Genomic DNA, 24,786 nt, shown 5'->3' with positions numbered 1-24,786 from the left:
TTGGGGTTCTGCTCTGAGGCAAGATAGAATTCCCATTTCCACCTTTAGGGGTATTTAGTCCTCCGGCTGTGTCGAGGTGTCTAGGCCGTGTTAGGAACACCCCACGGCTACTTCTAGTTGCGGTGTCAGTTTAGGATTGCGGTCAGTACAGGTACCACCTACTCCAGAGATAGTCTCATGCGGCTCCATGGTCACTGGATCATAACACAGCTCGCCCTGTAGTCTGTGTGCAGCCACAGCCGGTTGTATTCAGCTCAGGGTGCGTCACTGCCTCATACCCTAAAATACATTGTCCTTTTTTGCTAATAGTGCAGCCTGCTGCACATTTTTTCAAATATTTCCTATTAGTGGCTTTCCACCCATATCCAGCTAAATTGTGGAAAAACACTACATAGGATAACATAGAGGAGTTTTTTGGGGCCTTGCAGCACCGTTTACGGCTGTCTGCATGGTCTCCGTGTGAGTGCAACTCGCTCTGTAGTCAGTTCTGCCCCCCCAAAAAATAAAAAAATAAAGTTCAACAAACACACCACTTTACAGTTGTGTAGGCCACATTAGCTCATATTTAGTCCACACTTTAGAAAATTAGTGTTTCTTATACCTGTTAGGAGCTGTTCAGGAATAAGCACACTAAGCGCTTAGCACTTTTCTGCTTATCTTTATCAGTCAACCAAGATGAAGAGGGCAGGGAGTAAGGCACATGGGCCTGGGCGCGGAGCAGGGAGAGGACGTGGGGATTCTGTGCCTGCTGCAGGCACCGGTGACTCATAATCGCCCAGTTTCAGCAGGGAACAATCCTTCATACGCAGCTTTGTAGGAGAGCGCCGTAAACCGCTGCTGCGTGAAGACCAAATTGAAGCCGTTGTCAGATGGATGGCAGCTAACGCATCGACTTCAATTAGCGCCACATTCTCTCAGGCACAGAGCACTGGAGAGCACCCATCTGTCTCTTCATCACCTGTCAAATTGCCCAGGCAGTCAGAGAGCCCAGGACAGGAGCCATCTCTACTTCTGTTCTCTGAATCTCTTGGCTTGGAAACAGGGGGCCAGCCAAGCAGCATTGGACAAAATGGAAGAAGAGGCAGTGTGCAGTGATGCCCAACAGCTTTGTCTCTCTGACTCTGAAGAGGCAGGTGGGCCAGTGCCTCCGGTCACCACACCGCAGTACGCATCTGATGATGACACTCAGGTGCCACTTTCTGGTGCGTGCTGTGCTGCCAAGACTACCCAGGAGGAGCAGTTGGTGGCAGAGGGTAGTGTAGATGATGAGGTCCTTGACCCATCGTGGTGTGAGGAACAGGAAGGTGGTGGGAGCAGCTCTGAGGAAGAGATTCCCCGAACGGGCCAGAGGGAGAGGGAGGGGGAACACTGCCTAGCCTGTAGCCTCCACTTCGGCACCCGTTAGGAGCATGCCTCTTCCAAAAGCCAAAAAGGGCGCTCCCAAGACTTGCAGTGCCTGGTCCTTTTTTGACACAGTTGCAGATGACATTTGCTTTGGCAAATGCAAGGTGTGTCATCAGAAAGTCAAAAGAGGGAGAAATGTCAGCAACCTCAATACCTCAAATATGTGGAAACATGTGCGGACCAAGCACACGGTGCAGTTACAAAAACACACTGAAGACCTAGGCCAACCAACAGCGGCAGCTCGTGTTGCCTCTTCCTCCAGCTCACACACAGCTGGTTCGGCTTCCTCCCAGGATCGCCATGGAAGAACCTCTGGCACTGTTGTCCAGAGACCCACTGTAATTCCACCTACAGCACCACGTTCCCAGTCATCCTCACACTCCCAGCCCAGTCTACAGCCATTGGTAGTACAGGCATGGGAGAAAAGGTGGCCATTCTCATCAAACCACCCCCGAGCACAGGCTCTGAATGCTGTCATTGCAAAACTACTGTCCCTTGAAATGCTCTCATTCAGGCTGGTGGAGACTGACAGCTTCCGTGACTTGATGGCATTGGCAGTCTCACATTACAATGTGCCCAGCCGTGTTTATTTCAGCAGGCAAGCCGTCCCTTCCCTGCACAAGCATGTGCAGGGACACATAAAACACGCGCTACTGAACGCCGTCAGTAGCAAGGTCCACCTCACCACCGATGCATGGACCAGTCACCATGGACAGGGGCGATAGCTTTCCCTCACTGCCCATTGGGTTAATGTTGTTGAGCCAGGTACAGATCGTGCGAGTGGCGCAGGACGTGTTCTGCCAACTCCAAGGATTGCAGGAATCCAGTCTGTACGCATTGACTCCACCTCATACACAAGTTCCTCAGAATCATCGCTGCAGGAGCCGTCACAGTCCACCTCCACATGGACACGTGAATGTTTACCTGTTACGACCGACATGAGCACAGCCGTGGCCAAATGTCAACAGGCCATCTTGAAATTAATTTCTTTGGGGAATCGAAGCCACACAGCGCAGGAGCTCTGGAATGTCATCAAGCAGGAAAGCGATGTGTGGTTTGTGCCAGCGAATCTCCACCCAGGCATGGTAGTGTGTGACAATGGCCGAAATCTGGTGGCAGCTCTGGGCCTTGGCAACCTCACTCACATCCCATGTCTGGCACATGTGCTCAACTTGGTCGTGCAGAGTTTTTTGAGGGACTATCCGGATCTTGATGCACTGCTGCACAAGGTCTGCCTAGAGTGTGCTCACTTGCAGCGTTCCAGCACGGCAAGATCACGCATTGCAGCTCTGCAGCGCCAATTCCGCCTTCCGGAACATCGCATCATATGTGACCTACCAACCAAGTGGAATTCCACGTTACATATGTTGGAGCGGTTGTGTGAGCAGCAGCAAGCAGTAATGGAGTACCAGCTGCATCAGGCGCAAAGAAGTCACAACCACAGAGTGGGCCACTGTGAAGGACGTCTGCCAGGTTTTGCGTCCCTTCGATTATTCCACGCGGATGGCGAGTGCAGATGATGTCAGCATGACTGTCCCCCTTATCTGCCTGCTTCAACAAACACTGCAAGTGCTAAGGGATGATGTTGTGGAAGAGGTGGACGATGAGGAGTCACCATTTCCATCAGCTTCTGGACAGTCAGAGGCACGTGGTTCCTCACAAAGGCATAGGCAGGGGACACTTTGTGAGGAGGATGAGGAGGAGTCAATGGAGGAGGAAGACATCCGTCCAGAGGAGGGAGTTACACAATTGTCCAGTAGTCAGTGTGTACAGCGAGGGTGGGGTGATGAAGAGCGGGCAGAGATCACGCCTCAAGCAGGGGACAGCATTTCTTGGCCAGTTGGCAGTCTGCAGCACATGGTTGATTACATGCTTCAGTGCCTGAGAAACAACCGCCACATCGCCCACATTCTCAACATGGCTGATTATTGGGTGTACACCCTCCTCGATCCTTGCTACCGGGACAATGTACAAAGCCTCATCACACCGTTGAACCGGGAGCATAAAATGCGGGAGTACCAAAACACACTGGTGAATTCCATCATCTTCTCCAGTCCAACTGAGAGCAGTGCTGCTAGTGCTTTACAAAGCAGCTCAGTGCATCTAGGCAGTGGAGGAGGCTCTGCACAAAGAGGGAGCAGAAGCAGTGCCTCTGCCCAAGGCAAGACCAGTATGGCCCAACTGTGGCACAGTTTTGTGTGCCCGCCACAAATGTCTACACCATCACAGGTGGCTCCAGTCAGCAGGAGGTAACGGTTCCGTCAGATGGTGACAGACTACATGTCTTGCCCTCTTACTGTACTCCCAGACGGCTCTTCCTCTTTCAAGTTTTGGGTCTCTAAGCTGGATACATGGCCAGCGCTAAGCCAGTATGCATTGGAGGTGCTGGCCTGCACTGCGGCTAGTATATTATCGGAACACGTCTTTAGTGCTGCAGGTGGTGTACTAACAGACCGTCGCATGCGACTATCCTCAGATAACATTGACCGGCTTACTTTTCTGAAAATGAACCAGGCCTGGATCTCGCAGTAATTTGCAATTCCTCTTCCTGATTAAATAATTGGGTGACTGTCTACAGTATCCAGGTCTCCTGTTGTGTTCATCTTTCTACCACCGTCTGCACAGTCAAAACATACGACCCAGTGTTATTGGGTTTCATTAACGTCAGCTGATCCCCAGCTGTGTAGCCGGCAATGTGTCCTGCGACCACCACGCTGACACAACAACTGAAATTTAAGGGAACCTGTCCCCCCAGGCATTTGTTACTGAAAGAGCCACCTTGTGCAGCAGTAATGCTGCACAAGGAAAAGGTAGCTCGTTTAGTTTAGCTCTTTGCACACGCAGAACTTAACACTTATAAAATGTGTCCACTGATACCGTAAAACCGTCCCGGAGGTGGGACTTTCCTTCGTAATGGGACGCAGCACAGCCATCATTCCTACCCCCTTGGTGCTGTGCGCCGCCTCCTCAGCGTTGTTTGAATCTGTCCCGGAGCCTAGGCTGTTATGTTATCCCTTGGCCATGCACACTTAGCGCTGCCCGTCTTCTAACATCATTTGGTGTCAGGCTGGCTGCGCCTGTGTGGCCGCGCTGCCCGAGATCCCGCCTCGCAGTGTCTTCTGATTTAATCCCACTGCGGGCCTGGGATCCATGAGCATGCGCAGTGCATATCTTCACCTCAGGCTCTCACTCATCTCCCTCCGCCTTCTTCAGACTGTGCGCTGTCAGCTGATCCCTAATAGCATGCCACGGTCGTGACGCCGCACAGTCTGAAGAAGCAGGAGGGAGGGGAGTGAGAGGCGAGGATATGCACTGCGCATGCCCATGGATCCCAAGCCCGCAGTGGGATTACATTAGACAACACTGCAAGGCGGGATCTCGGGCAGCGCGGCCGCACAGGTGCAGCCAGCCTGACACCAAATGATGTCAGATGATGGGCAGCGCTAAATGCGCCTGGCCAAGTGATAACATAACAGCGTAGGCTCCAGGACAGAATCAAACAACGCTGAGGAGGCGGCGCTCGGCACCAAGGGGGTAGGAATGATGGCTGTGCTGCGTCCCATTACAAAGGAAAGTCCCACCTCTGGGACGGTCTCACGGTATCAGGGGACACATTTTATAAGTGTTTAGTTCTGTGTTTGCAAGGAGCATAATTAAAAGAGCCACATTTTCCTTTTGCATCCTTAGTGCTGCACAAGATGGCTCTTTCAGCTACAAACGGCTTGGGGGGGTTAAAGGTTCCCTTTCGACTTGCTCCAATCAGGCTTCGGCCTACACTGTGTTCCTCTGCTCCTCCTGCTGTCCTTGGGCTTCAACACCACCAGTTGCTGCCCGGAAGTGCTGTCTGCACAGTCAACAGTCGCTCCTCTGTTATTGGGGTTCCGCAACGCCAGCTGTTCCCCTGCTGTGTTGCGGCAATACCTCCAGCCTGCTCCTCCTGCTGTCCCTGGGTTCAACACCGCCAGTTGCCGCCCGGAAGTGCTGTCTGCACAGTCAACAGTCGCTCCTCTGTTATTGGGGTTCAGCAACGCCAGCTGCTCCCCTGCTGTGTGTGCGGCAATACCTCCAATCTGCTCCTCCTGCTGTACCTGGGCTCCAACACCACCAGTTGGTGCCTGGAAGTGCTGCCCGCACAGTCAACAGTCGCTCTTCTGTTATTGGGGTTCAGTAACGTCAGCTGTTCCCTAGCTGTGTGTGCGGCAATACCTCCAATCTGCTCCTCCTGCTGTCCCTGGGCTCCAACACCACCAGTTGGTGCCTGGAAGTGCTGTCCGCACAGTCAACAGTCGCTCCTCTGTTATTGGGGTTCAGTAACGTCAGCTGTTCCCAAGCTGTGTGTGCGGCAATACCTCCAATCTGCTCCTCCTGCTGTCCCTGGGCTCTAACACCACCAGTTGGTGCCTGGAAGTGCTGTCCGCACAGTCAACAGTCGCTCCTCTGTTATTGGGGTTCAGTAACGTCAGCTGTTCCCAAGCTGTGTGTGCGGCAATACCTCCAATCTGCTCCTCCTGCTGTCCCTGGGCTCTAACACCACCAGTTGGTGCCTGGAAGTGCTGTCCGCACAGTCAAAAGTCGCTCCTCTGTTATAGGGGTTCAGTAACGTCAGCTGTTCTCCAGCTGTGTGTGCGGCAATACCTCCAATCTGTTCCTCCTGCTGTCCCTGGGCTCTAACACCGCTAGTTGGTGCCTGGAAGTGCTGGTTGCACAGTTAACACTTGCTGCCATGTTATTGGGGTTCAGTAACGTCAGCTGCTCACCAGCTGTGTATCCGGCAACGTGTCATGCGACCGCCACGCTGGGACACTAACAGACATTTACATGCCCCCAGTGCAGGCTTCGGCCTACACTCTGCTCTTCCTGCTGTCCCTGGGCTCCAACACTGCTGGCTGCTGCCCGCAAGTGCTGTTTGCACAGAGCCAAACACCTCGACAATGTGTTAGTGGGGTTCAGTAATGCCTGCTGCTCCCCTGCTGTGTATCCGGCTACGTGTTATGCGACCGCCATGCTGGCACAACTACTTAAATTTAAGGGAACCTGTCCCCCCCCCCAGGCATTTGTTACTGAAAGAGCCACCTTGTGCAGCAGTAATGCTGCACAAGGAAAAGGTGCTTCTTTTGGTTGTGCTCCTTGCACACGCTGAACCTAACACTTATGAAATGTGTCTCCTCACACCGTTAAACCATCCCGGAGGTGGGACTTTCCTTTGTAATGTGACCCAGCACAGCCGTCATTCCTACCCCCTTGGCTTTCCGCCTCCTCAGTGTTGTTTGATTCTGTCACAGAGCCTGCGCTGTTATGTTATCCCTTGGTCCCTTGGCCATGCACACTTAGCGCTGCCCGTCTTCTGACATTATTTGGTGTCAGGCTGGCTACGCCTGTGCGGCCGCGCTGCCCGAGATCCCACCTCGCAGTGTCTTCTGATTTAATCCCAATGCGGGCCTGGGATCCATGGGCATGCGCAGTGCATATCTCCACCTCAGGCTCTCACTCATCTCCCTCTGCCTTCTTCAGACTGTGCGCCGTCAGCTGAGTCCTAATGGCATGCCATGGCCGTGACGTCGCACAGTCTGAAGAAGACGGAGGGAGGGGTGTTGTGAATTTGGATTCTGGGCTCCCCCGGTGGCCGCTTGTGGAATTGGACTTGTCATCCTCTTTCCTGTTTCACCTGTTTCCATCAGTAGTGGGTGTCGCTATTTAAGCTCATTTCTCTGGTGGTTTCTTGCCGGTCAACAATGTTATCTGATGCCTCTCAGTGCTTGTTCCTGCTTCTGACAACTACTAGATAAGTTGGACTTTTGTCCATGTTTCGTTTTGCCTATTTGTTCCAGTTCACAGCTGAAGTTTTGTTACTGTGTCTGGAAAGCTCTCGTTGATCAGGGATTGCTACTCTGGCGTTATGAGTTAATGCCAGAGTTTAAGGTAATCTCTGGATGGTGTTTTGTTAGTGTTTTTCTGCTGACCATGAAAGTATACTATCTGTCTTCTGCTATCTAGTAAGCGGACCTCAAATTTGCTAAGACTATTTTCCTGCTGCGTTTGTTGTTTCATCTGAACTCACCGTCATTATATGTGGGGGGCTACTGTCTTCTTTGGAATATTTCTCTAGAGGTGAGCCAGGTCTTATATTTCCCTCTGCTAGCTATTTAGGTCTTAGGCCAGAGCTGGGCATCTAGCAATAAATAGGAAATGCTACCTGGCTATTTCTAGTTGCGCGGCAGGCTTAGTTCATGGTCAGTATAGTTCCATCTTCCGAGAGCTTGTCCCTCTATAGGCTTGCTATGATCTCTGCCTGCAGAGATCATGACAGTTTGACCGGCCAATAAAGTGTTAAAGACCCAGGTTGAGAAAGGAGAGTTATAAGAAGTCTGCTGGAATTTTTTTTTTTTTTTTTTTTTTTCCTCCAGTTTGCCTTGCTGCAGTCTTTTTTCTCTCTCTCCTCCTAATCTCTGTATGGCTCTGTGTGCACCTGACAATAATGGATCTTCAGAGTGTAACTGCGGGTTTGAATAATCTCATCACGAAAGTACAAAATTTACAAGATTTTGTGGTACATGCTCCAGTATCTGAGCCGAGAATTCCTTTGCCGGAGTTCTTCACAGGGAATAGAGCTAGCTTCCAGAATTTCCGAAATAATTGTAAGCTTTATTTGTCCCTGAAGTCTCGTTCAGCTGGAGACCCTGCTCAGCAGGTTAGGATTGTGATTTCCTTGCTCAGGGGTGACCCTCAAGATTGGGCCTTCTCATTGCCAGCAGGGGATCCTGCGTTGCGCGATGTGGATGCGTTTTTTCTGGCCTTGGGCTTGCTTTATGAGGAACCTCATTTGGAACTTCAGGCAGAAAAAACTTTGATGGCACTATCTCAGGGGCAAGACGAAGCTGAGGTTTACTGCCAAAAATTCCGTAAATGGTCTGTGCTTACTCAGTGGAATGAGTGCGCCTTGGCGGCAACTTTCAGAGAAGGTCTCTCTGATGCCGTTAAGGATGTTATGGTGGGGTTCCCTGTGCCTGCAGGTCTGAATGAGTCCATGACAATGGCTATTCAGATTGATAGGCGTCTGCGGGAGCGCAAACCGGTGCACCATCTGGCGGTGTCTATGGAAAAGACGCCAGAAAGTATGCAGTGTGATAGAATTCTGTCCAGGAGCGAGCGACAGAATTTTAGACGGAAGAATGGATTGTGCTTCTATTGTGGGGATTCTACTCATGTTATATCAGCATGCTCTAGGCGTACAAAGAAGCTTGATAAGTCTGTTTCCATTGGCACCATTCAGTCTAAGTTTATTTTGTCTGTAACCCTGATTTGCTCTTTGTCATCCATTGCCACGGACGCCTATGTTGACTCTGGCGCCGCTCTGAGTCTTATGGATTGGTCCTTTGCCAATCGTTGTGGTTTTGATTTAGAGCCTTTGGAGACTCTTATTCCTCTGAAGGGGATTGACTCCACCCCATTGGCTAATAATAAACCACAATACTGGACACAAGTAACCATGCGTATCAATCCGGATCACCAGGAGATTATTCGTTTCCTGGTGCTGTATAATTTACATGACGATTTGGTACTGGGATTGCCATGGTTGCAGTCTCACAATCCAGTCTTGGACTGGAGAGCAATGTCTGTGTTGAGCTGGGGATGTAAGGGTATTCATGGGGACTTACCTTTGGTTTCTATTTCGTCGTCCATTCCCTCTGAAGTCCCTGAGTTCCTCTCTGATTATCAAGACGTCTTTGACGAACCCAGGCTTGGGTCGTTACCTCCGCACCGTGAGTGCGATTGTGCCATAGATTTGATACCGGGTTGCAAATATCCAAAGGGTCGTTTGTTTAATCTGTCTGTGCCGGAACATGCTGCTATGCGGGAATATATAAAGGAGTCTTTGGAAAAGGGACATATTCGTCCATCTTCTTCTCCCTTGGGAGCTGGGTTTTTCTTTGTCTCAAAAAAGGACGGCTCTTTGAGACCATGTATTGATTATCGGCTTCTGAATAAGATCACTGTTAAGTACCAATACCCATTGCCATTGCTTACTGATTTGTTTGCTCGTATAGAGGGTGCTAAGTGGTTCTCTAAAATTGATCTTCGTGGGGCGTATAATTTGGTGCGGATCAGGCAGGGGGATGAGTGGAAGACCGCATTTAATACGCCCGAGGGCCACTTTGAGTATTTGGTCATGCCTTTTGGTCTTTCTAATGCCCCTTCAGTTTTCCAGTCTTTTATGCATGATATTTTCCGTGATTTTCTGGATAAGTTTATGATAATATATCTGGATGATATTCTGATTTTTTCTGATGACTGGGACTCTCATGTCCAGCAGGTCAGGAGAGTTTTTCAGGTTCTGCGGTCTAATTCTTTATGTGTGAAGGGGTCTAAGTGCGTTTTTGGGGTCCAGAAAATTTCCTTTTTGGGGTATATTTTTTCTCCCTCTTCCATTGAGATGGATCCCGTCAAGGTGCAAGCTATTTGTGACTGGACTCAGCCCTCCTCTCTTAAGGGTCTTCAGAGATTTTTGGGCTTTGCCAACTTTTACCGCCGATTTATTGCTGGTTTTTCGGATGTCGTTAAACCACTGACTGATTTGACCAGACATGGCGCTGATGTTGCTAATTGGTCCCCTCATGCTGTAGAGGCCTTTCAGGAGCTTAAGCACCGTTTTGCCTCTGCCCCTGTGTTACGTCAGCCTGATGTGAATCTGCCTTTTCAGGTTGAGGTTGACGCTTCGGAGATCGGAGCTGGGGCAGTGTTGTCGCAGAAAGGTTCCGACTGCTCCGTCATTAGGCCTTGTGCCTTCTTTTCTCGCAAATTTTCGCCCGCAGAGCGGAATTATGATGTTGGGAATAGGGAGCTTTTGGCCATGAAGTGGGCGTTTGAGGAGTGGCGCCATTGGCTAGAGGGGGCTAAGCATCAGGTGGTGGTGTTGACTGACCACAAAAATTTGATTTATCTTGAGACTGCCAGGCGCCTGAATCCTAGACAGGCGCGCTGGTCTTTATTTTTTTCTCGCTTTAATTTTGTGGTGTCATACCTACCGGGTTCTAAGAATGTTAAGGCAGATGCCCTTTCTAGGAGTTTTGACCCGGACTCTCCTGGTAATGCTGAACCCACAGGTATCCTTAGGGAGGGAGTAATTTTGTCGGCCGTTTCTCCTGATCTGCGGCGGTCCTTGCAAGAGTTTCAGGCGGATAGACCGGATCGTTGTCCGCCTGATAGACTGTTTGTTCCGGATGATTGGACCAGTAGAGTCATCTCTGAGGTACATTCTTCTGCATTGGCAGGTCATCCCGGAATTTTTGGTACCAGGGATTTGGTGGCAAGATCCTTCTGGTGGCCTTCCCTGTCACGAGATGTGCGAGTCTTTGTGCAGTCATGTGACATTTGTGCTCGGGCCAAGTCTTGTAGTTCTCGGGCTAGCGGACTGCTGTTGCCCTTGCCTATTCCTAAGAGGCCTTGGACACACATCTCGATGGATTTTATTTCAGATCTGCCTGTTTCCCAGAAGATGTCTGTCATCTGGGTGGTCTGTGACCGTTTCTCTAAAATGGTCCATTTGGTTCCTCTGCCCAAGTTGCCTTCTTCTTCTGAGTTGGTTCCTCTGTTTTTTCAGAATGTTGTCCGATTGCACGGTATTCCTGAGAATATTGTTTCTGACAGAGGTACCCAATTTGTGTCTAGATTTTGGCGGGCATTCTGTGCTAGGATGGGCATAGATTTGTCTTTTTCATCTGCTTTTCACCCTCAGACTAATGGCCAGACCGAGCGGACTAATCAGACCCTGGAGACATATCTGAGGTGTTTTGTCTCTGCTGACCAGGATGATTGGGTTGCTTTTTTGCCATTGGCAGAGTTCGCCCTCAATAATCGGGCCAGCTCTTCCACCTTGGTGTCCCCGTTTTTCTGTAATTCGGGGTTTCACCCTCGATTTTCCTCCGGTCAGGTGGAATCCTCGGATTGTCCTGGAGTGGATGCGGTGGTGGAGAGATTGCATCACATCTGGGGGCAGGTTATGGACAATTTGAAGTTGTCCCAGGAGAAGACTCAGCGTTTTGCCAACCGTCATCGTCGTGTTGGTTCTCGGCTTTGTGTTGGAGATTTGGTGTGGTTGTCTTCTCGTTTTGTCCCTATGAGGGTCTCTTCTCCTAAGTTTAAGCCTCGGTTCATCGGCCCTTATAGAATATTGGAGATTCTTAATCCTGTTTCTTTCCGTTTGGACCTCCCTGCGTCCTTTTCCATTCATAACGTTTTTCATCGGTCGTTATTGCGCAGGTATGAGGTACCTGTTGTACCTTCAGTTGAGCCTCCTGCTCCGGTGTTGGTTGAGGGTGAGTTGGAGTACGTTGTGGAGAAAATTTTGGACTCTCGTGTTTCCAGACGGAGACTCCAGTATCTGGTCAACTGGAAGGGTTACGGCCAGGAGGATAATTCTTGGGTCAATGCATCTGATGTTCATGCTTCTGATCTTGTTCGTGCCTTCCATAGGGCTCATCCTGGTCGCCCTGGTGGATCTGGTGAGGGTTCGGTGCCCCCTCCTTGAGGGGGGGGTACTGTTGTGAATTTGGATTCTGGGCTCCCCCGGTGGCCGCTTGTGGAATTGGACTTGTCATCCTCTTTCCTGTTTCACCTGTTTCCATCAGTAGTGGGTGTCGCTATTTAAGCTCATTTCTCTGGTGGTTTCTTGCCGGTCAACAATGTTATCTGATGCCTCTCAGTGCTTGTTCCTGCTTCTGACAACTACTAGATAAGTTGGACTTTTGTCCATGTTTCGTTTTGCCTATTTGTTCCAGTTCACAGCTGAAGTTTTGTTACTGTGTCTGGAAAGCTCTCGTTGATCAGGGATTGCTACTCTGGCGTTATGAGTTAATGCCAGAGTTTAAGGTAATCTCTGGATGGTGTTTTGTTAGTGTTTTTCTGCTGACCATGAAAGTATACTATCTGTCTTCTGCTATCTAGTAAGCGGACCTCAAATTTGCTAAGACTATTTTCCTGCTGCGTTTGTTGTTTCATCTGAACTCACCGTCATTATATGTGGGGGGCTACTGTCTTCTTTGGAATATTTCTCTAGAGGTGAGCCAGGTCTTATATTTCCCTCTGCTAGCTATTTAGGTCTTAGGCCAGAGCTGGGCATCTAGCAATAAATAGGAAATGCTACCTGGCTATTTCTAGTTGCGCGGCAGGCTTAGTTCATGGTCAGTATAGTTCCATCTTCCGAGAGCTTGTCCCTCTATAGGCTTGCTATGATCTCTGCCTGCAGAGATCATGACAGAGGGGAGTGAGAGGCGAGGATATGCACTGCGCATGCCCATGGATCCCAGGCCCACAGTCGGATTACATTAGACAACACTGCGAGGCGGGATCTCGGGCAGCGCGGCCACACAGGTGCAGCCAGCCTGACACCAAATGATGTCAGAAGACAGGCAGTGCTAAGTGCGCCTGGCCAAGGGATAACATAACAGCGCATGCTCCATGACAGAATCAAACAACGCTGAGGAGGCGGCGCACGGCACCAAGGGGGTAAGTATGACGGCTGTGCTGCGTCACATTACAAAGGAAAGTCCTACCTCCGGGATGGTTTTACGGTGTGAGGGGACACGTTTCATAAGGGTCTAGTTCAGCGTTTGCAAGGAGCATAATTAAAAGAGCCACCTTTTCCTTTTGCAGCATTAGTGCTGTACAAGATGCCTCTTTCAGCAACAAACGCCTGGGGGGGTTAAAGGTTCCCTTTCAACTTGCCCCAGTGCAGGCTTCGGCCTACACTCTGCTCCTCCTGCTGTCCCTGGGCTCTAACACCGCCAGTTGGTGCCCAGAAGTACTGGCTGCACAGAGAATAACCCCTGCCAATGTGTCAGTGGGGTTCAGCAACCCCAGCTGTTCCCCTGCTGTGTAGCCAGCATCATGTCCTGCAAACGCCACGCAGACACAACAGACCTAAAACTGCCTCCAGTGCAGGCTTCAGCCTACACTCTGCTCCTCTCCTCCTCCTGCTGTCTCTGGGCTCTAACACCGCCAGTTGGTGCTCGGAAGTGCTGGCTGCACAGAGAAAAACACCAGCCAATGTGTCAGTGGGGTTCAGTAACGCCAGCTGTTCCCCTGCTGTGTGACCGGCATCGTGTCCTGCAAACGCTACGCAGACACAACAAATGAAATTAAAGGGAACCTGTCCCACCCCCCAGGCGTTTGTATGTATAACAGCCACCTTGTACAGCAGTAATGCTGCATTTGTACAAGGTGGCTCATTAAGTTATTCTCCTTGCACATGTCGAACTCAACACGTATAAAATGTGTCCCCTGATACCATTAAACCGTCCCTGAGGTGTGACTTTCCTTTGTAATGACACGCAGCAACCCCCTTGGCGCCATGCGTCGCCTCGTCATCAGCATTGTTTGAATCTGCCACGGACCCTGCGCTGCTATGTTCAACCTTGCCCATGCTCAGGTAGCGCTGCCCGTCTTCTGACATCATTGGTTGGCATGCTGGCTGTGCCTGTGCAGCCGCCCTGCCCAACACAACGCCCCTCGGTGTCTTATTTATTTTGACTGCGAGGGTGTGATTGATGGGCATGAGCAGTGCATATCTTCGCCTGTCACTCATCTCCTTCCGCCTTCTTCAGACTGTGCGGCTTCATGGCCGTGGCATGCAATAAGGGATCAGCTGACGCCGCACAGTCTGAAGCAGGTGTAAGGACATGAGCGAGAGGCGAACATATTTACTGCGCAAGGCCATGAATCCCAGCCCCACAGTGTGAATAAATGAAAAGACACTGCGGGGCTGGGATTCATGGCCATCATGACCGCACCGGCTGACTTCAAATGATGTCAGAAGACGGGCAGTGCTAACAGCGCATGGCCAAGGGATAACACAACAGAGCAGACTCCTAGACAGCAAAAAGCGACGCTCGGGAGGCTGCGCCCAGCACCAAGGTGGTATTTTTGACAACTGTGCTGCATCTCATTAAGAAGGAAAGTCCCGCCTCCAAGACAGTGTGACTGTATAAGGGGCTAAATTTTATACGTGTTTCATTCAGCGTGTGCAAGGAACAAAATTAAAAGAGCAATCTTTTACTTGTGCAGCATTACTGCTGCACAAGGTGGCTCTTCTAGTTTGTAACACCTGAGGGGGGTTTAAAGGTTCCCTTTAAAATTGGTTCAGTTAGGCTGTGGCCTACACTCTGCTCCTCCTGCTGTCCCTGGGCTCTAACACCGCCAGTTGGTGCTCAGAAGAGCTGGCTGCACAGAGAAAACACTCACCACTGTGTCAGTGGGGTTCAGCAACGCCAGCTGTTCCCCTGCTGTGTAGCCGGCAACGTGTCCTGCAAACGCCACGCAGACACAAAGCTGCCGCCAGTGCAGGCTTCGGCCTACACTCTGCTCCTCTGCTCCTCCTGCTGACCCTGGGCTCTAACACCGCCAGTTGGTGCTCGGAAGTGCTGGCTACACAGAGAAAAACACCCGCCAATGTGTCAGTGGGGTTCTGCAATGCCAGCTGTTCCCCCGCTGTGTAGCCGGCATCGTGTCCTGCAAATGCCACGCAGACACAAAGCTGCCGCCAGTGCAGGCTTCGGCCTACACTCTGCTCCCCCTGCTGACCCTTTGCTCCTACACCGCTAGTTGGGGCTCTAGGAAGACAATCTTGAATAGGTCCCCATCCTGGTTCCAGTACCGTCAGCTGGTTCCGGGTAGAGCCTTTGACTTAAGTGCCTCCTTCTGGGTATCCAAGTTACACCGACATCAGGTGGTCCTTGGTAGTGCTTTCAGGCATGGGTACCTCCTGCTTAGTAACCGGGTTCCAGTAATGTCAGCTGGTCCTCGGTAGTTCCATTGGCTCTTGGACCTTTGGCAACCCATCCGGGTTCCACTACCGTCAGCTGGTTCTCGGCCCTGTCTTTTGCTCTTGTACCTTCTGCTCCCCATCCTGGTTCCAGTACCGTCAGCTGGTTCCGGGCAGAGCCTTTGGCTTAGGTGCCTCCTTCTGGGTATCCGAGTTCCACCAATGTCAGGTGGTCCTTGGTAGTGCTTTCTGGCACAGGTACCTCCTGCTTAGTAACCGGGTTCCAGTAACGTCAGCTGGTCCTTGGTAGTTCCATTGGCTCTTGGACCTTCGGCTACCCATCCAGGTTCCAGTAGCGTCAGCTGGTTCTCGGCAGTGTCTTTTGCTCTTGTACCTTCTGCTCCCCATCCTTGTTCCAGTACCATCAGCTGGTTCCGGGCAGAGCCTTTGGCTTAGGTGCCTCCTTCTGGGTATCTGAGTTCCACCAACGTCAGGTGGTCCTTGGTAGTGCTTTCTGGCACGGGTACCTCCTGCTTAGTAACCGGGTTCCAGTAACATCAGCTGGTCCTCGGTAGTTCCATTGGCTCTTGTACCTTCGGGTAGCCATCCAAGTTCCAGTTCCATCAGCTGGTTCTCGGCATTTTCTCAGCCTTCTTGTACCTTCTGCTACATTTCCAAGTTCAAGACCCTAAAGACGACGACCCGGAAGACCACCCCTAAGATGACGACGACACCAGAGACGACAACCACTGAGATGACGACGACCCTGGAGACGATGACCCTGAAGACCACCCCGATGACGACGACGACCCCGGAGAAGACGACCCTGGAGACGACGACATGGAAGACCGAGAAGCAGAAGAACAAGAGGCTGCAGAACAAAGAGCAGAAGAACATTAAGCATGAGACTAAACATCAGAGCAAAAGATATTATCTAAATTATAAGCAGAAGAAAACTAAGCAGTGTATAGGAGTGAGTCCGTTCCTCCTCGTGGTGCCCCTGGATAAAGCCTGCTGCTGCATTCCAAACTGAACGCGGACAAATCCTGCTGTATCTCTTTTGTGACAGGCAGAACGGAAGGTGTAATCTTTGAACTTTTATAGATAACAACTACAGGAATGCCTGTCACAAATAAGAATATGATGCAGAAGTAGAATATGAAGAAGAAGAATAGTTGAATAAAAAGAATATGAAGAATGTAACAAAAAAAATAATAGGTAGAAGATGAAGAAGAAGATGAATAAGGTGAAGAAGAAGTTGATGTCAAAGATGCTGCTGCTGAGGATGATGAAGAAGAAGGTGTGGGAGAAGTAAAAAAGAAGGTGAAGGGCGTGGAAGTAGTGAAACATCAATATCTGACAAAATAAAAAAAATCTTAACATAGTCAATATCTTGGTAAATCCGAACGTCTTAAAAAAAAAAAAAAAAAAAATCCTGCTATTCTATTTGATTGGGCTAAACCGCTATGCCTTTAATGTCTCTGCCACCTCCCCCAATACATCCTACATTATTCTTAGTTGTTCTCCTTCATGTAGAATGAACCTACAATGAAAGAAAGGGTTTATTTTAATTCCGATATTTTCGTCCCATTGACTTGCATTGGTATCGGGTATCGGTATTGGCGATATCCGATATTTTTGGAATATCGGCCGATCCAATCCGATACCGATACTTTCCGATATCGGAAAGTATCGCTCAACACTAGTGTTCATGTAAAGCTGCATGAACCGGTTATTAGCCAGAATATGTAAGAGTACAGAAACAGAGGGCTATTAAATGCATAAAGCATGTGAGAACATGATACGAGGAACCTCGTTATGGTGAAATTTTGGGGCAATACAGGGATAGTTAATTAAATGTGTTGAGGCGGTAGGCCAGTCTGAAGAAATGTGTTTTCAGGGCATGCTTAAAACTGTTGGTATTAGGGATTAATTAACAAGCACTCTCTCCCTACAATACAAAGTGTAACAGAGCTGTGCAATGGCGTCAGTGTGCCCATCTGAGCGACGCCTGTCCTTTTATAATTCGTGTTGATGTCAGACGGGCAGCCAATCTCATTAATGCCCAACCAAGATGACTACATCATTACAGTAACTCATAGGCATTCCGCAAATTCTTATTGGCTGCATAACAGGCATCAAGGATGCAGGTTTTACATAGAGCACTGCCTATTGCTTGCCGAGTATGGAGCACATCGGAGCACCGTGATACTCGAATGATAACCGAGTATCACTGAGCATGTTCTCTTATCCTTAGTAGACCATAATGAGTCTGTTGTGTTCATTTAGGGCTGCTGCTTTCCCCCACTATGCATAGTTGCATAGTTACATAGGCTGAAAAAAGACCTAGGCCCATCAAGTTCAACCTTTCTACACTAATTGTACATTTTGCCACTAATTTAACTATAACAAGCAATGTTATGTGTATCAAGGAAATCGTCCAGCTCTTTTTTAAAAGCTGTTATAGTGTCTGCCATTGCTACCTCTTGTGGTAGGGCCTTCCACGGTCTGACTGCTCTAACTGTAAAGAACCCTTTCCTATTTAGCTTCAGGAATCGCCTGTCTTCCACCCATAATGACTGCCCCCTAGTTATCAGTATGGTCTTTGGAAGAAATAAGTCATGTGCCAGTGTTTTGTACGGCCACACATATATTGAGGCATGTTTTTTCTACACAAGCCCAACTTTTCCAACCTTTCATCATATGAGAGGCCTTCCATCCCTTGTAATAATCTAGTTGCCCGTCTTTGAACTGATTCTAACTTGTGAATGTACTTTTTAAAATGTGGAGTCCAAAACTGGATCCCGTATTCTAGATGTGGCCTCACCAGTGATTTATAAAAGGGTAATAATACATTGGGATCAAAGGATTTTATCTCTCTTTTTATACATCCTAAAATCTTGACATTGTGGCTTGACATTGAGTACTGCTGCTCAGCTTACTTGTAACCAGAATACCCAAATCCTTCTCCTGCTCTGTAGTCCAGAGTATACTCCCATTTACTGTATATGAAGCTATAGGATGCATTACTTTACAGTTATCTACAATAAATCTAATTTTCCAAGTGTTTGCCTATTCCGTCATCTTATGCAGATCATTTTGCAATATTGTAATGTCAAGGTCAGATTTTCATATCCTACAAAGTTTGGTGTTGTCAGCAAAGACACTTTACTCTCAATCCCACAAAGTCAATAATAAAGAGGTTAAAAAGATTTGGTCCTAGCACAGATCCCTTTGGCCCCCCTGCTGACTATATCCCATTTAGATAATGTACCATTTATGACAACTCTTTGTTTCCTGTCATTTAGTCCATTCCTTACCCATCTGCCTATAGTTTCCCTCTATACTATAAAAAATATATATAAACATTCCTGGATATTATTAATATCTCAATCATTAAGAAGAAAATAGCTGCTCCATTTTCTTCTCTGTTATGGTGTCATGTTAGTATTTTTCCTGTTTCAAAAATTTGTGATGAGTTTGCAAACATCTATATTTTTAAATTGTTGTGTTCAGTGCTATTGCAATTTTTTTGGACCAAAAATATAGTAGAAAATATAGAAAATATGACATGTAAATCTAAGATGAAGATAAGGCTATATTTGGCACCACCACAATATGTTGGATTTTATTTGAAGTTGTGTCCATCTCTTCCTGTCCTCTCAGTTCAGAACCTGAAATGAACAGCACGATATGACCAGCTTTGAAAAAACGTTAAAGAAGGCCACATCTGTAATTGCAATGTAAGATAAAACAAAGCTTTTCAAAAGCAGCTGAAAACGAAAAATAGAAAAAGTCTTGGTTTAGTAAGACAGTAGAGTTTGCACTAGACAATGATTCTTTCTTTTATTATATTCAACATAGCATTCATTATTTAACACCAGAAGACCTTTAGATAATGTTCTCGAGTGAGCAACAATCATAGTAAATCAACTGGATGCAGAAGATAATATAAAAAATTTAACATGATGAGTCGCAACTATTCAAAGAACCATTGTCATCCTGACCTCTACATCTTTGACATCAGTTAACATTTAAAACATAAAATTTTTATACAAAATCAAATCTGGGTGACATTTTAAAGTTACAGTTTGCAATTTACTAGTAAAATTATTTAAAGAAAATATCAATATTGTGACATTTACACTAAAAAATGAAAAAGTTTCTTAAAAATTAGTACACTTTGTTTTTTTATTCCTACTTTTTATTGGATTTATTTGAAGAAATCTAATCATGATACATGTAATTTTAGATATATATCTACATATTTAAAGGAAACCTGTCAGTCCCAAAATCGAAGGTGACCTAAGCCCACCAGCATCAGGGGCTTACCTACAGCATTCTGGAATGCTGTAGATAAGCTTCCGATGTATACTAAAAGATGAGAAAAAGTGGTTAGATTATACTCACCCAGGGGCGGTTCCGGTACGATGGGCATCGCGGTCTGATCCGGCGTCTCCCATCTTCTTACGATGATGTCCTCTTCTTGTCTTCAAGCTCCGGTGCAGGCATACTTTGTCCTGTTATGGGCAGAGCAAAGTACTGCAGTGCGCAGGCGTGGGAAAGGTCAGAGGCCCGGCGCCTGCGCACTGCAGTACTTTGCTCTGCCCTAAACAGGGCAGACAAAGTACGCCTGCGCCGGAGATGCAGCGTGAAGACAAGAAGAGGACGTCATTTGATGAAGATAGGAGGCGCCGGACCGGACCGTGACACCCATCGGACCGGAACAGGACCGCCCCTGGGGGAGTATAATCTAATCTCTTTTTCTCATCTTTTAGGATACATCTGGGACTTATCTACAGCATTCCAGAATGCTGTAGATAAGCCCCTGATGCTGGTGGGCTTTGCTCACCTTCGATTTGGGGGTGACAGGTTCCCTTTAATTGATTAACTCTATTATCAGAACAGGACACATTCTTATTCTGATTTTCATGGTTTTAAGATAGATAGAAGACACAAATCCATTGATTAGAACATATAGCTAACATTTTAATTATGAACTATTTAAAAAAATATTTTTTCACTATAATTCATATTAAAACAATTAACAATTATTACAGTTTTCACCATTGCCACATAAGGAAGCAGTCCCATCAAAGTTTTTATCTTCTTAATATATTGCAATCAGCATATTAAATACCGTATTTTCCAGTGTATAAGATGACTGAGCGTATAAGATGACCCCCAACTTTTCCATTTAAAACATAGAGTTTGGGATATACTTGCCGTATAAGTCGGGTGTCATCTTATATGATGGGTGTCGTCTTATACGGCGTGTGCGGAGCTCTGAGGTCACCGCATATGGTGCAGGGAGCGGTCCCGGATGGTTCCCAGGGTCTGGAGGAGAGGAGACTCTCCTACAGGCCCTGGGTACAATATTCATGTAAATAAAAGAATTAAAATAAAAAATAGAGATACACTTACCTTCTGATGGCCCCTGGAGTTCTCCCGCCTCTCAGCGGTGAACACGTTCCCAGGGATGCATTGTGCGAAGGACATTTGTGACATCACATTGCAGTATATGCTTTCTGTTACATTTCAGTGGTGTATAACACTCCAAAAAAGCATTGAAAATTTTTTCTGCATTCAATTACTCATCCATACAGTATTACATGTTTTGTGTTAAATTTAGGTGGTATATAACACTCGAAAAAAGCGTTGCTTGGATTTATATAGTCATCTGTATAGTTTTAAGTGCTTTCTGTGACATTAGGGTGATATGTAAGATTCAAAAAAATAATTGAAAAATTTGTCTGAATTCAATCAGTTATCCATAGAATATTAGGTGCTTTCTATGAGATTAGGGTAGTATATAACACTCCAAATGAGCATTGAAAAATTTGTCTCGATTCAATTACTCATCCAAACAGTATTATTCGCTTTGTGTTACATTTTGGTGGTAAATAACACTGTAAAAAAGCAATGAAAAATTTGTCTGGTTTCAGTCTTCTGTAGAGTATTAGGTGTTTTCTTTGACATTAGGGAGATATATAAGACTCCAAAAAAGTCTTGAAAAATTTGAATGGATTCAAATTAGCCATCCATAGAATATTTAGCATTTTCTGTTACATTACGATGTTTCATAATACCCATATATGCATTGAAAAAATTGGATTCAATTACTCATCGTTAGAGTATTTGGTGCTTTCTATGATATTAAGGTGGTATATAACACTGCAAAAAAGTGTTGAAAATTTGTCGGAATTCAATTAGTCATCCATAGAGTATTAGGTGCTTTCTGTTACATTTTGGTAGTATATAACACTCCAAAAAGTGTTGAAAATTGTGTCTGAATTCAAATATTCAACCATACAGTATTACGTGCTTTGTGGTAAATTTCAGTGGTATACAACACGCCAAAAAGTGTTGAAAATTGTGTCTGAATTCAATTATTCAACCATACAGTATTACGTGCTTTGTGTTAAATTTCAGTGGTATATAACACTCCAAAAAATACAGTTTAATGTGGTTAGACGTTGCATTACATTACGGTGGTATATGAAACTAAAAAAAGCTCAACAAAGTTACAGTTTAATCCCTTCCCGACCTTTGACGCAGCGTGTGCATCATGAAAACCTGTGCCCCCCCATGGCTACAATCGCTCTGATTGGTTGTTGAAAGTGATGTTTCACTTTCACTTTCAATCAGAGCAATCGTATTATTTCACCAATGAAAATTGGTGAAATATTACAATCCAGTCATGCCCGATGCTGCAATATCATCGGCCATGGCTGGAGACTGCGATCTGCCCTGCCGCCACCTCCGATCCACCGCCCCCATCCTCTGTCCTGCCCTCTGCTGTCCTCTGTCCTCCTGTCCACTACCCCCGCAGTCTGATCTCACCCCACGCTGTCTGATCCCACCCCTGCATACTTACCGAGCTCCAGTGTCCCTCCCAGTGTCCGTCTGTCTTCTCCATGGGCGCCGCCATCTTTCAAAATGGCAGGCGCATGTGCAGTGTGCCCGCCGAATCTGCCGGCCGGCAGATTCATTCCAGGTACATTTTGATGGCTGTGGTAGGTTCTATCACAGCGATCAAAATAAAAATCCATAGGTAGGGACAATAATAAAATAAAGAAAATATATTTACTTTTATTTTTCCACTAGGTTAGGGTTAGAACTAGGGTTAGGGTTAGGGCTAGGGTTAGGGTTAGAACTAGGGTTAGGGTTAGAACTAGGGTTAGGGTTACAACTAGGGTTAGGGTTACAACTAGGGTTAGGGTTAGAATTACGGTTAGAATTAGAGCTAGGGTATTAGAGTTGGCGGAACGCACCGAGTATATATATATGTATAAATAGGTGAGTTCGAAACCAGGGGTCCACCGTGCAGGAGAGGAACCTGCTGCTGGCAAATAGCGGCGCTATATGGTGGTATAAGCGAACTCTGTTAACTCCACAGATTCACTAGAAACAAGATACTGTGCCCTGTTAGTGTCACAGGGGAAAAGAGCTAACTGCTGAGCTGATGGCAGTCAGTGGTCACGCACCAGAAAAGCACACAAACACTCCTCCCCAGAGGTGCCGGTATTCTAGGGGCTTATTTCAGCCGGGTCCCTGAATACATACATTCAAAATTCCTCACCGGAGGTGCCGATATTCTAGGGGCTTATTTCAGCCGGGTCCCTGAAGACATACATACAGGCGCAACCACAAATAACAGGCTAATGACATGAGGTGATATGTTATGATCCTTAGTGGTTGAGGATCACAAATTACTCCAGCTAAGTAACAAAACATAGGACAAGCTCTAGGGAGGGGGTAAACTGGACTGACCGCAAAACTGAACCTATCCAAACACACTAGAGGTAGCCTGTTATGACCCCAATGGCGAGGGTCTCAGAGATATCAGCAAGTCTGCGAAGTACAAAAATCCAGCTCATAGGGCAGTGGTAACTGGGTTGACCATATATCTACTCCTAACGCCAACACTAGAAGTAGCCGGGGAACATGCCTACGTTGGTCGCTAGATGTCTCGCGCCAGCCGGAGAGCTAACTACCCCTAGAAGAGGAAAACAAAGACCTCTCTTGCCTCCAGAGAAAAGACCCCAAAAGTTGGATACAAGCCCCCCACAAATAATAACGGTGAGGTAAGAGGAAATGACAAACACAGAGATGAACTAGGTTTAGCAAAGAGAGGCCCACTTACTAATAGCAGAATGTAGTAAGATAACTTATATGGTCAACAAAAACCCTATCAAAAATCCACGCTGGAGATTCAAGAACCCCCGAACCGTCTAACGGCCCGGGGGGAGAACACCAGCCACCCTAGAGCTTCCAGCAAGGTCAGGATACAGATTAAATACAAGCTGGACAAAAAATGCAAACAAAAACGAATAGCAAAAAGCAAGAAAGCAGACTTAGCTTAATCAAGCAGGAACCAGGATCAGTAGACAAGAGCACTACAGATTAGCTCTGATATCAACGTTGCCAGGCATTGAACTGAAGGTCCAGGGAGCTTATATAGCAACACCCCTGACCTAACGACCCAGGTGAGCATACAAGGGATGACAGACAAACCCAGAGTAAAATCACTAGTAGCCACTAGAGGGAGCCAAAAGGTAAATTCACAACAGTACCCCCCCCTTAGTGAGGGGTCACCGAACCCTCACCAAGACCACCAGGGCGATCAGGATGAGCGGCGTGAAAGGCACGAACTAAATCGGCCGCATGCACATCAGAGGCGACCACCCAGGAATTATCCTCCTGACCATAGCCCTTCCACTTGACCAGGTACTGAAGCCTCCGCCTGGAGAGATGAGAATCTAAGATCTTCTCCACCACGTACTCCAACTCACCCTCAACCAACACCGGAGCAGGAGGCTCAGCAGAAGGAACCACAGGCACAACGTACCGCCGCAACAAGGACCTATGAAATACGTTGTGAATGGCAAACGACACCGGAAGATCCAGGCGAAAGGATACAGGATTAAGGATCTCCAATATCTTGTAAGGACCATTGAATCGAGGCTTAAATTTGGGAGAGGAGACCTTCATAGGAACAAATCGAGAAGACAGCCATACCAAATCCCCAACACGAAGTCGGGGACCCACACCGCGGCGGCGGTTGGCAAAACGCTGAGCCTTCTCCTGTGACAACTTCAAGTTGTCCACCACATGATTCCAGATCCGCTGCAACCTATCCACCACAGAATCCACTCCAGGACAGTCAGAAGGCTCCACATGTCCCGAGGAAAAACGAGGATGGAAACCGGAGTTGCAGAAAAATGGCGAAACCAAGGTGGCAGAACTAGCCCGATTATTAAGGGCAAATTCAGCCAACGGCAAGAAGGTCACCCAATCATCCTGATCAGAAGAGACAAAACACCTCAAATACGCCTCCAGAGTCTGATTAGTTCGTTCCGTTTGTCCGTTAGTCTGTGGATGAAAAGCGGACGAAAACGACAAATCAATGCCCATCCTACCACAAAAGGATCGCCAGAACCTGGAAACAAACTGGGATCCTCTGTCCGACACAATATTCTCAGGAATGCCATGCAAACGAACCACGTTCTGGAAGAACACAGGAACCAGATCAGAAGAGGAAGGCAGCTTAGGCAAAGGAACCAGATGGACCATCTTGGAGAAACGATCACATATCACCCAGATGACAGACATGCCCTTAGACA

The sequence above is a fragment of the Ranitomeya variabilis genome, chromosome 6, assembly GCF_051348905.1.
Source record: "Ranitomeya variabilis isolate aRanVar5 chromosome 6, aRanVar5.hap1, whole genome shotgun sequence".
In the NCBI taxonomy this organism is placed as follows: Eukaryota; Metazoa; Chordata; class Amphibia; order Anura; family Dendrobatidae; genus Ranitomeya; species Ranitomeya variabilis.
This window is presented reverse-complemented; position numbering follows the sequence as displayed.